The sequence below is a fragment of the Oncorhynchus mykiss genome, chromosome 15, assembly GCF_057628025.1.
Source record: "Oncorhynchus mykiss isolate SJ-2025 chromosome 15, ASM5762802v1, whole genome shotgun sequence".
NCBI lineage: Eukaryota > Metazoa > Chordata > Actinopteri > Salmoniformes > Salmonidae > Oncorhynchus > Oncorhynchus mykiss.
Window position 1 is genome coordinate 24540047 of NC_143036.1, and position 12454 is coordinate 24552500.

The 12454-nt window shown below is 45.4% G+C and overlaps 1 protein-coding gene across 8 annotated transcripts in view; it reads left to right on the forward strand.

Annotated features, from left to right (window-relative positions):
- Positions 1–313: 313 nt before the first annotated feature.
- The window catches only part of sulf1 (sulfatase 1), a 69450-nt gene continuing 57309 nt past the window's right edge, over positions 314–12454 (forward strand). For 4 of the 8 annotated variants that reach the window (XM_036944110.2, XM_036944106.2, XM_090199671.1 and 1 more), the window contains exon 1: positions 314–748. The gene's annotated coding sequence lies outside the window, so the exon portion shown is untranslated. The remainder of the gene's footprint in view (positions 749–12454) is intronic. The other 4 variants (XM_090199669.1, XM_036944108.2, XM_090199672.1 and 1 more) reach the window with 1 other exon arrangement.

Sequence of the window (12454 nt, forward strand, 5' to 3'; positions counted from 1 at the left end):
CCCTTATTCTACTCTCACTCTCTGTCCCTCCCCGTCACTCTACTCTCCCTCTGCTCCCCCCTCACTCTACTCTCACTCTCTGTCCCTCCCTGTCACTCTCTTTCCCCCCCTCTCACTCTACTCTCCCTCTGCCCCCCCCCCCTCACTCTACTCTCACTTTCTGTCTCTCCCTGTCACTCTCTGTCCCCCCCTCTCACTCTACTCTCCCTCTGTCCCCTCCCTGTCTCTCCAACACACAAACACACACTCTCACTCTCTCTTTCCCTCTCAGGTTACTGTGGCTAGGGGTTTTCTGTACTTGTGTCTCTCCCATAGTGTGTGTGTGTGTGTGTCTCTCCCCTCTCCACTCTACCTCCTCTGTCCTCGTCCCTGCCTCCTGGCAGCAAGGAGCCACCCAGTAGCCAGCCTACAGAGAGCTGTGATTGGTTAGGGTGGAGTGGGACTGGACTAGAGGAGGCGGTAGGTCTGCTTTGCCTCTCTGCTCAGGGACGTGTCTCAACAGATGGTTGGGGTTAAAGAGTGTTATCACATCGTAGAGAGGATTAGAGCCGAGAGGTTGTCCTCTTCTTCTTCTCCTTCTTCCAGAGGAGCTGAGCTGTGTGGTCCACCTCTCCTCTCCACTACTCTACCACCAATACCAGAACTCTGCATGAGAACAAGAAGAGAAGAGGAGACGGGGAGAAAAAAAGAGATCCTTATCCTTCTTTCTCACACTCTCACTCCGGCACTCTGCTCTCCTGCCTCCCAGGTAATGTGAAACGTTTCCTTTGACACTTTCTTTCACCTTCTATTTCTCTTTTTCAGTCTTTTTATGCTTCCAGGTTTCTTTCTGCTGTCAGAGCTCTAGTTTTCCCAGTAGAGCTTAGAGAGTTTAGAGGTGAGAGAGACAGTCAAACACCTCTCTCTTTCTCGGTCTGTTGGCAGTGATTTATGGCAGCATGCAGAGATGTGCTTCTGTTCACTGAGAGACAGAGTTGTTTCACAGGCGCTCTACTCAGCACAAGACTGTGTGTGTGTGTGTGTGTCGCAGAACTTCAGAGTTTTCTCTGTGAATGACAGGAATTCCCTCCGTTGCAACATTCCACAGTCCTCAAGGAGTCGAATTTTAGAGAGCTGGAGCAACATTCCATGAATGGAATATTGTTGTTACATAAATACTGCATGGCTTCCTTCACCATTAACACGGAGTTTCTGAAACGAAGGAAGCAGATAGTATTGACTTGAACTCTGAGACCTGTGCAGTGAAATATGTCAGAGGTGGTTGCGTGTCCATTTGTGACGAGTATGTTTTCATTTTATTTACGCAAATATATCAAGTTTGAATTATTGGGAATTTCATATAAATCTCATCTCATCCACACGTCGTGTTTGATTCCGCAGATTCTTAACCCATGCTAGTGAACATTTTATTTTGGAGTTCGATTTTGGACTTGCTGAACAAACTAAAAAACTCCCCTTGGTTACCGCAACTCAACCACACAATCAGCAACACAGAGTACTTTGATAAATCAAACTAAGTGTGTTTGGTTATTTTCCTTACAGTGGCAGTAGAGCCAGACTGACTTAATGAATGTTGCTGTTCGGATCGTCTTCCCAACTGACTACCAAATGGCACCCTATTTCTCTATATAGTGCACTACTTTTGAACTATGGACCCTTGTCAAAAGCGTTGCACAATATAGGGAATAGGGTGCCATTCGGGACTGTCAGAGAGCGCTGCTGCAGAATGTACGCCTGACTTCAGCCATTTAACTCCATTCAAGTGAAAAGGGAGTCATTGAGAATGGAGTGGGAATGTGTTGTATAGTATTTCTACCTCTCGCTCGGGCACTGTGTGTGTGTGTGTGTGTGAAGTGTTTGTGACCTGACATTGTGCAGCTGTTTGGTGAAAGAGGAACAGAGTTTAGTGAGAGAAAGCTTTTGTGTGGATATGTGTTTACCTTTCTAAGTCAGCCGTTGGTCCACTTCCTGATTATCATCAAAGAGTGGTCTAATGCAACCAGCTTTGCATATAGATCCCCCTGTGTGGATTTTCACACCAAGTCTGTTGTATTGATGAGAGGGGCTGATGAGCAGATAATATAGAGGGGCTGTGAAAGGTTGCTAGATTAGCACGTCTACTAAATGACTCAAATGTAAATGTAAAAGGGTTCGGCTGTATGAGTAGCAGAGAAATTTGATCCAATTTTCTTACTGACCTAGTGACGTAACATTTATTGAAGAATCTGCCATAAATCCTCCCACAGTAACTCATTTGGTAGAGGATGTTGTTTTATTTGACCTTTATTTAACTAGGCAAGTCAGTTGAGAACAAATTCTTATTTACAATGACGGCTTACCGGGGAACAGTAAGTTAACTGCCTTGTTCAGGGGCAGAATGACATATTTTTACCTTGTCAGCTCAGGGATTCGACCTAGCAACTTTTCGGTTACTGGCCCAACACTCTAACCACCAGGCTACCTGTCGCCCCTTTAAAGAAAAGTTAAACAGAAGTTTCATACAGCATCTCTTTCAGTGGTATTGGTGGAAGAGAAACTTCACCACCAACTGTAGCTTTAACACGACCGATGTAAAACCTATCAAATCAAATGTATTTATATAGCCCTTCGTACATCAGCTGATATCTCAAAGTGCTGTACAGAAACCCAGCCTAAAACCCCAAACAGCAAGCAATGCAGGTGTAGAAGCACTGTGGTTAGGAAAAACTCCCCTAGAAAGGCCAAAACCTAGGAAGAAACCTAGAGAGGAACCAGGCTATGAGTGGTGGCCAGTCCTCTTCTGGTTGTGCTGGGTGGAGATTATAACAGAACATGGCCAAGATGTTCAATTGTTCATAAATGACCAGCATGGTCAAATAATATACCCCCGGAAAGGGCCAAACAGGAAGGATATAACCCCACCCACTTTGCCAAAGCACAGCCCCCACACCACTAGAGGGATATCTTCAACCACCAACTTACCATCCCGAGACGAGGCCGAGTATAGCCCACAAAGACCAACCCAGACAGGAAGATCACGTCAGTGACTCAACCCACTCAAGTGATGCAACCCTCCTAGGACCGGCATGAAAGAGCACCAGTAAGCCAGTGACTCAGCCCCTGTTATAGGGTTAGAGGCAGAGAATCCCAGTGGAGAGAGGGGAACCGGCCAGGCAGAGACAGCAAGGCCGGTTTGTTGCTCCAGAGCCTTTCCATTCACCTTCCCACTCCTGGGAGAGATGAGTCTTCAGTAAAGACTTGAAGGTTGAGACCGAGACTGCGTCTCTCACATGGGTAGACAGACCATTCCATAAAAATTGAGCTCAATAGGAGAAAGCCCTGCCTCCAGCTGTCTGCTTAGAAATTCTAGGGACAACTGCGTCTTGTGACCGTAGCGTACATGTAGGTATGTACAGCAGGACCAAATCAGAAAGATAGGAGCAAGCCCATGTAATGCTTTGTAGGTTAGCAGTAAAACCTTGAAATCAGTTCTTGCCTTAACAGGCTAGCACTGGATTCTAGCAGGCGTATTTAGCACTAACTGAAGTTTATTTAGTGCTTTATCCGAGTAGCCGGAAAATAAAGCATTGCAGCAGTCCAACCTAGAAGTAACAAAAACATGGACTAACTTTTCTGCATCATTTTTGGACAGAAAGTTCCTGATTTTTGCAATGTTACGTAGATGGAAAAAAAAGCTGTCCTTGAAACAGTCTTGATGTGTTCGTCAAAAGAGAGATTTGGGTCCAGAGTAACGCCGAGGTCCTTCACAGTTTTATTTCATGTGTATGTTCCATAAGTATGTATGTAGTTCTGTGTTGAGCCTCTGTACATACAGTCCTAGGGTTGTGTGGAAGATCTCTGTATTTACGTAGTTACTGGTATATAAAATATACTGCCCTAGATTAAGTAAATGGAAAGTTTATGCAGTGGCACCGTTCAAAGCCTCTGCCAATTGGATGCACCAGGAACAATTAGCGTAAAATGTACACGACTGGTTCTGATTTCCGTGCCTGTCCGTCCGTTCCTGCCATGTGCTATAGTGTCGGGGGAGAAGGCTCGAAGAGCTCTATTGAGAGATTGAGAAGACGGTCGTCGATTTTAGGAAGAGAAGGCTACAGTGAGATTGAGAAGGTACAGCAGATAAATGGCACTGTAGATTGTACTGTATCCAGTGCCAAGTAAGTCCTCCAAAGTGCTCATTTTGACCGGCATCTAATTTGACAAAACAATTGAGATGTACAGTATTATAACTGTTCTATTTGCCAAATTCTGTGCAACAGTCGTTGCTCTGCTTTTATTTGCCATAGTTTGTGGTGAAGATAATTCTTCGTCTAGATTATACCTAAAGTCTAGATTCTAACACCATTCTAGTGGTTGATGGTGCCAGGTCTTATAGGGAGACCCTCTTATACATTGTAGTGAAGTAGTAGTTATGCTGTCACTTGTCATAGCCAAATCATATTCAACACTATTCTCAGGAAAGTTTTCTTTGTGGTGCATATTGTTCTTAAAGTGCTGGTGGAAGGTATTTCCAGCCCGAAGAGCTGTAAGAGGGGAGACCCTTCACACAGGTTAGTGTTAGCCTGTTGGCAGCAACACAAGCAGCTGTTAGGTATAACGTCAGTGGGGTTCCAAGGGGGCAGCGCCGTGCCAAGACAAACATTGTCCCAGTAGCGATCTACCTCTCCTCTGCCTCGTTCGCTGTCGTTTCCGTCTGACTCGGGCTCTCTCTCTCTCTCTCTCTCTCTCTCTCTCTGTGTGTTTGTATTCACGCACTCGGCTTGAGCAGAGAGCGAGAGAGGGAGAAGGAGAGTGAGGGAGAGAAAGGGAGAGCGAGGGAATGAGCGAGCGAGATAGATACAGGCTGACTGAGTCTTGTAACAACACAGAGAAAATCTTAGTCATGCGAGAGGAGCAGTGTGTGTGTGTGGCGGGGTATGCCAGCATAAAGCCTGCATGGCTGTGTGTGTTGACTGACTGGTGGAAAAAATATCTATTGTGTGTTTACGACCAGACTTTGGAACGTGTGTAAAGTATCTTACCTTCCCAAGTCTCTCATTTATGAAGTCCATATACAAAACATAGGAGTATAGTTATTCCCCCCCCCCCCCCTTATTTTATGTTTATAGAATGCCCCTTTATCCTCAAACCAGAACCACATTTTCACAGGTATTATGTCAAACAAACGGCTGTTACTATAGTGGACGACGTTTCATAGCTTTCTGACTGGCTGGATACTGTTGTACTTTATAAGACAGGGTAGAGTCAGTGGTCAGACTCTCTGCCAGTGTAACAAACTGCTTGGTGTAACCCTGAACTGTATACCGTCACGGTCAAAACATACTGATGCCGCGGTAGCTAAGACGGGGAGAGGTCTGTCCGCAATAAAGCGCTGCTCTGCTGTCTTACGGTCCTACAGGCCCTAGTTTTGTTGCACCTGGACTACTGCCCAGTCACATGGTCTAGTGCCACAGAGGGACATACAGTAGGCAGATTACAGTTGGCCCAGAACAGAGCAGCACGGCTGGCCCTTAAACGTACACTGAGAGGTAACATCAATGACATGCATGTCAATCTCTCCTGGCTCAAAGTAGAGGAGAGATTGACTGCATCACTACTTGACTTTGTGAGAGGTATTGACATGTTGAAATCACAGAGCTGTCTGTTGAAGCGACTAGAACACAGCTCGGACACCCATGCATGCCCCACAAGACATGCCACCAGAGGTCTCTTCACAGTCCCCAAGTCCAGAACGGACTCTGGAAAACGCACTGTACTACACAGGACCGTGACTACATTAACTTTATTCCACATCAAGTAACTCATGCAAGCAGTAAAATCAGAGGAAGAAAAAAAACGACACCTTACGGAACAATGAGGACTATGAGGAGACACACACAGGCACACACACACACACACACGCACACACACACACACACACACACACACACACACACACACACACACACACACACACACACACACAGGCACACACACACATGCACACACGCACTAGCACACTCACTCTACACACATGTAGGTATGATGGTATTATAAATGTTGTATTTGAGATATTTAGTGACGTAATAATGTTATGTGAACTGTTTTATTAAATGTTTTGCTTAATTTATTTGGACCCGAGGAAGAGTAGCTGCTTGGCTAATGGGGCAGCTAATGGGGGATCCTTAATAAATACAAATACAAACACAATGTCTCTCTGGGACCAATTGGGAAGGAGAGAGGGAGGGATGGAAAGAGAACAAGCAGAGATGAGGACAGAGACTAAAGACAGACCATCTCTGCATGGTTTACATGCGGAGATGGGTAAAGAGGGAGAAATTGGGATGGAAAGAGAGAGTAGATGGAAGAGATAAAGAGAGCATAAACGACCGTGTGAGTGACACTGTTTAAAAGAGCTGTCTCTTCTCAGCAGGCAGCGTGTGTTTTAGGAAGGAAACTCAACCACCCTCCTCATCCCTCTCTCTCTCTCGCTCTATTTTTCTCCCTCTTATTTCTCTCTCTCCTCCCACGTTCTCCTCCCCCCCCCCCCCCTACTCACTCTGTCCTCCCTCTCTCTCCTCTTTCCTGGTTTATCTCTCTATCCAGTCTTGATTACAGTACAGTTCCTCTCTGTAGGCTGATTGCATGGTAGAGACCGGAGAGATTGTCTATCCTCCTCTATCATCCTCTATCAAACTAAATGACCAGTATTTACCAAACAGCAGGCAGTGAGCTCATCTTTACCAGGTTGCATCCCAAATGGCCCCCTATTCCCTAAATAGTGCACTACTATTGACCATGGCCTATAGGGCTCGGGTAAAAAGTAATGCCCTGTATAAAGAATAGGGTGCCATTTGCCCCGAATAACCTCATATCCTTTGTGTGATCACAGTCTTTAGATCTGTTTCAGAGAGACACTTTCTTTCTCTTTCGGTTGCCTTGTAGTTGGTAGTGTTCTAGCAGAGATAGAGACACTGTGTGTTGTTGGTAGTGTTCTAGCAGAGATAGAGAGACTGTGTGTTGTTGGTAGTGTTCTAGCAGAGATAGAGAGACTGTGTGTTGTTGGTAGTGTTCTAGCAGAGATAGAGAGACTGTGTGTTGTTGGTAGTGTTCTAGTATGAAGCTACAGAGCGAAACTGTCCCGGTAAGGTTTCCTTGGGTTTGTAAGAGCAAGAAATGCATGCACTCACTGGCAGGTACACTCTGCAGTGGTCCGTGCTTCTACACCTGCATTGCTTGCTGCTTGGGGTTTTAGGCTGGGTTTCTGTACAGCACTTTGAGATATCAGCTGATGTACAAAAAGGCTATATAAATACATTTGATTTGATTTGGTCTGCTCCGGGTGCTCACAATAGCAGTCTTCCTCTCTGGAGCTATAGGTGTCATGGAAGGTAAATGAGAAGGTAAACGAGAAGGTAATGAGAAGCTAATTGAGACCCTACATCCTCCACCTCTGTGCGTTTTGTTTTAAGTAGTGTCTCTCTTTTCTCGACCTTGATGAGCAGTTGTGAATTTCCGTGTTTTGGACTGTAACGTTCAGTCAGAACAAAGTTAGAGCCTGTAGTTATGTAGCGAGTTAGTTGAAAGACACATGGGCCCTTTAGTTTGTTGCAGTGAGTGAGAGTGAATGGGAGGGGAGAGCGGGGTAGTCCTTTGCTGTGTTACTGCACGTGGATGCAGCAGGGGCTTATAGCGAGAACAAGAGAGAGGGGAGGGAGGGAGGGAGGTGGAGAAAAGGGGGACGTTGAGAGCAAAGAAGTGAGGAGGAGAGAAGAAAGGGGAGGTGTGAACATGGGAGGAGAAGAGGAGGGGGATGAAGAGAGGAGAGAGATGCCTCTTAGGACGGTTGTGTCAGGGGTGAGTATGTTGTGATCAGAGCATGGGCCTCACGTTATTATACTGTTATTTAGGCGCACACACACACACGCACACACACACACACACACACACACACACACACACACACACACACACACACACACACAATACATATGCATGCTTATGGACACACACAACCATCTTTTGAGCAAAGGGCAGGCATGGGAGCAGAATCAGGCAAACATGGTTAACATGTGTGTACACACACACTAACCACAACCACTTGCCCTCCCCTCCTACCCACCAGAGGCCTGCAGTGTCCCTGCCTTGTCATCCCTGTTGTCCCATAAGCTGCTCCCTGGGGAGCAGCAATCTGTTTAGGATTGTCAAGAGAAAAGGGTCCTGCCTGTATCACGTACCACGAGGCAGGCTGTCAGAATGCATCCATCCAATGGAAGTGGGCTGGGGGTTTGGGAGAAGTGGTGGCCCCTGGAGGATCCAAACCTTTCATCCACCGACTATAAAGAATGGAGATAATAAGGGAGGAAGGAGGGAGATTGAGGGGGGGGGGGGAAAGAGGGGGAGGAGAGAGGAAGGGAAGAGGGAGGGATTTGTGATGAACACAGCCCACGGCTCTTTATTATGCTCTCTCTCTCTCTCTCTCTCTCTCTCTCTCTCTCTCTCTCTCTCTCTCACTCTCTCTCTGTCTCTCTCTCTTCTCTCTCTCTGTCTCTCTCTCTCTCTCTGTCTCTGTCTCTCCTTCCTCTTGATGGTTGGACAGCTCTACTAATAAAAGCCAGCATGCATTTGCTTCAGCTCCTCTGCTCCTTTTCTTCCCTCTGCCCCTGGAGCGCACACACATTCAGACGCTGCCAGTGCCCCTTGTGTGTGAGACTGTGTGTGTATATTAGTGTGTTATGTGACCATGTGCGGGCGCATGGCCCCTAGTCTTGTGGTCTGTTTACTAGGGTCTTCATTTTATAGAGTCATTGTGGCCTTTATGGTCTAGGGTGTTATGGTAAAGGGTCTTTATGGTATATGGTATAGGGTCTTTATGGTCTAGGATCTTTGTGGTCTAGGATCTTTATGGTATAGGGTCTTTATGGTATAGGGTCTTTATGGTGTAGGATCTTTATGGTCTATGGTCTTTGGTCTAGGATCTTTGGTATAGGGTTGGTATAGGGTCTAGGTTCTTTAGGGTCTTTATGGTCTAGGGTCTTTATGGTCCTTAGGGTATAGGGTCTTTGGTATAGGGTCTGTATGGTCTAATGTCTTTATGGTCTAGGGTCTTTACGTTCTAGGGTTTTTATGGGATAAGGTCTTTATGGTCCTTAGGGTATGCGGTCTTTGGTATAGGGTCTTTATGGTCTTTATGGTCTAGCATCTTTGTAGTCTTTGTGGTATAGGGTCTTTTGGTCTAGGCTCTTTGGGGTCTAGGGTCTTTAAGGTCTTTATGGTATAGGGCCTTTATGTTCCTTAGGATATAGGGTCTTTAGGTTATTGGGTCTTTATGGTATAGGATATTTGTTCCTTAGGATATAGGGTCTTTAGTGTATTGGGTCTTTATGGTCTTGGGTCTTCATGGTATAGGGTCTTTAGTATGGGGTCTTTATGTTCCTTGGGATATGGGGTCTTTAAGGTATAGGGTCTTTGTGGTATAGGGTCTAGGGACTAGGGTCTTTATGGTTTAGGGTCTAGGTTCTTTAGGGTCTTTATGGTCTAGGGTATTTATGGTCCTTAGGGTATAGGGTCTTTGTTATAGGGTCTTTGGTATAGGGTCTGTATGGTCTAAGGCCTTTATGGTCTAGGGTCTTTACGTTCTAGGGTCTTTATGGGTTAAGGTCTTTATGGTCCTTAGGGTATGCAGTCTTTGGTATAGGGTCTTTATGGTCTTTATGGTCTAGCATCTTTGTGGTCTTTATGGTCTAGGCTCTTTATGGTCTAGGCTCTTTATGGTCTAGGGTCTTTATGGTCTAGGGTCTTTAGGGTCTAGGGTCTTTATGGTCTTTATGGTATATAGTCTTTATGTTCCTTAGGATATAGGGTCTTTAGGTTATTGGGTCTTTATGGTGTAGAATCTTTGTTCCTTAGGATATAGGGTCTTTATGGTCTAGGGTCTTTATGGTCTAGGCTCTTTGGGGTCTAGGGTCTTTATGGTATAGGGCCTTTATGTTCCTTAGGATATAGGGTCTTTAGGTTATTGGGTCTTTATGGTATAGAATCTTTGTTCCTTAGGATATAGGGTCTTTAGTGTATTGGGTCTTTATGGTCTTTAGGGTCTTGGGTCTTTATGGTATAGGGTCTTTGGTATGGGGTCTTTATGTTCCTTAGGATATAGGGTCTTTATGGTATAGGGTCTTTCTGGTCCTTAGGGTATAGGGTCTTTGGTATAGGGTCTTTGGTCTATGGTCTTTATGGTCTATGGTCTTTATGGTCTAGGGTCTTTATGATCTAGGGTCTTAATGGTCTAGAGTCTTAATGGTCTAGGGTCTTTATGGTTTTTATGGTATAGGGTCTTTATGGTATAGGGTCTTTAGCTTCTAGGGTCTTTATGGTCTAGGGTCTTTATGGTCTAGGGTCTTTAGGGTTTTTATGGTATAGGGTCTTTGGTCTATGGTCTATGGTCTAGGGTCTTAATGGTCTAGGGTCTTTATGGTCTTTAGGGTATAGGGTCTTTAGGGTCTTTAGGGTATAGGGTCTTTATGGTCTTTATGGTATAGGGTCTTTATGGTCTAGGGTCTATAGCGTCTTTATGGTGTTTAGGGTCTTTAGGTTCTAGGGTCTTTATGGTCTTTAGGGTATAGGGTTTTTATGGTCTTTAGGGTAGAGGGTCTTTACAGTATAGGGTCTTTACAGTATAGGGTCTTCATGGTCTAGGGTCTTATGGTCTAGGGTCTTTAGGGTCTTTATGGTTTAGGGTCTTTATGGTCTAGGGTCTTATGGTCTAGGGTCTTTAGGGTCTATATGGTTAAGGGGCTTTATGGTCTTTAGAGTCTTTAGGGTCTTTAGGGTCTTTATGGTCTTTAGGGTCTTTAGGGTCTTTATGGTCTTTAGGGTCTTTAAGGTTCTTTGGGGTCTTTATGGTTTAGGGTCTTTAAGGTCTAGGTTCTTTAGGGTCTTGATGGTCTAGGGTCTTTAGGGTTCTAGGGTCTTTAAGGTCTAGTGTATTTAGGGTCTAGGGTATTTAGGGTCTAGGGTATTTAGGGTCTAGGGTTTTTGTCTTTATGGTCTAGGGTATTTAGGGTCTAGGGTATTTAGGGTCTTTGTCTTTATGGTCTAGGGTATTTAGGGTCTAGGGTATTTAGGGTCTAGGGTCTTTGTCTTTATGGTCTAGGGTACTTAGGGTCTAGGGTGTTTAGGGTCTTTGTCTTTAACGTCTAGGGTATTTAGGGTCTAGGGTATTTAGGGTCTAGGGTATTTAGGGTCTAGGGTCTTTGTCTTTAAGGTCTAGGGTATTTAGGGTCTAGGGTCTTTGTCTTTATGGTCTAAGTTGGATATAATATCTCTGCTGTAAATGTCCTAAACAGTGATAAGCTGAGGACTGAGAACGATTGAGCGATAGAACTCTATGTGGGTGAATATTGTCTTTAAGGAGTGGTTGTCTAAATTACAGTGTGTTAAGGCTGGCAGGTGCTGGAGTGTGTGCCAGGACAGATAAAAGTAATTGAATTACAAATGACGCTACGCACGCCTCGGAAAGCCACACGCATAGCGCCCAGGGCAATGGAAACGAGAGGAGAACACTTGGGGTACAAATTACAGGTTCAGTACGCCTTAGTTTGACTGACTGACTGACTGTGTGTGTGCATTTCTGACTGACATAAAGTATGTACTCACACACATTCACAGACTGTGTGTGTGTGTGTGTGTGTGTGTGTGTGTGTGTGTGTGTGTGTAGGCCTATGTGTGAGAGATATGGACAGCGGAGTGAAAGGCCTAGCACAGACGCCATGGGGCGAGAACGCACCAAGATATTTTTTACAAGGTATCATGTGTTACTCGGTGGCGGTCATGGCTGTAGATTGTTTATGACAGCCTGGGTCTGGCGAACCTTGTTCTCAGGGTCTCTGTCTCTCTGGGTTTCCTGAGAATACGCCTGCACATGCTCCACATTCTGGCGGTGTAGCGTTTCACGCTACCGTTCCTAGGACACAGGCACTTTAGCCGAGAGCTTGCTGATAGAGCTGCTACCTCTCTGTCTGGAATCTACAACCGTAGCGTGAAAGAGCAGTGGACATTTTCATAAATGTGTGTTTTAGTGCACACATGGAATCCAGAGTACATTGAGATGTAAAGTGTAATTAATACTGCCTGCAGTTCCTTAGTCTATATCAGTTGATGGCATTAATCAAGTTGTATGGTGCAACTGCAGTACCCTAGTTTGTAGTACACTAGTTTGTAGTACCCTAGTTTTAGGTCCGCCAGTACCAGAAGACAGTGTTTCCCAACCCTGGTCCTCCAGTACCCCCAACAGCCCAACCCTGGTCCTCCAGTACCCCCAACAGTACGTATTTCCATTGTAACCCTAGACAAACACACCTGATTCAACTCATAAGATGTGTTTGTCAAGGGCTACAACTGAACTGTGTTCTGTTGGGGGTACTGGAGGACCAGGTTTGGGCTGTTGGGGGTACTGGAGGATCAGGGTTGGGCTGTT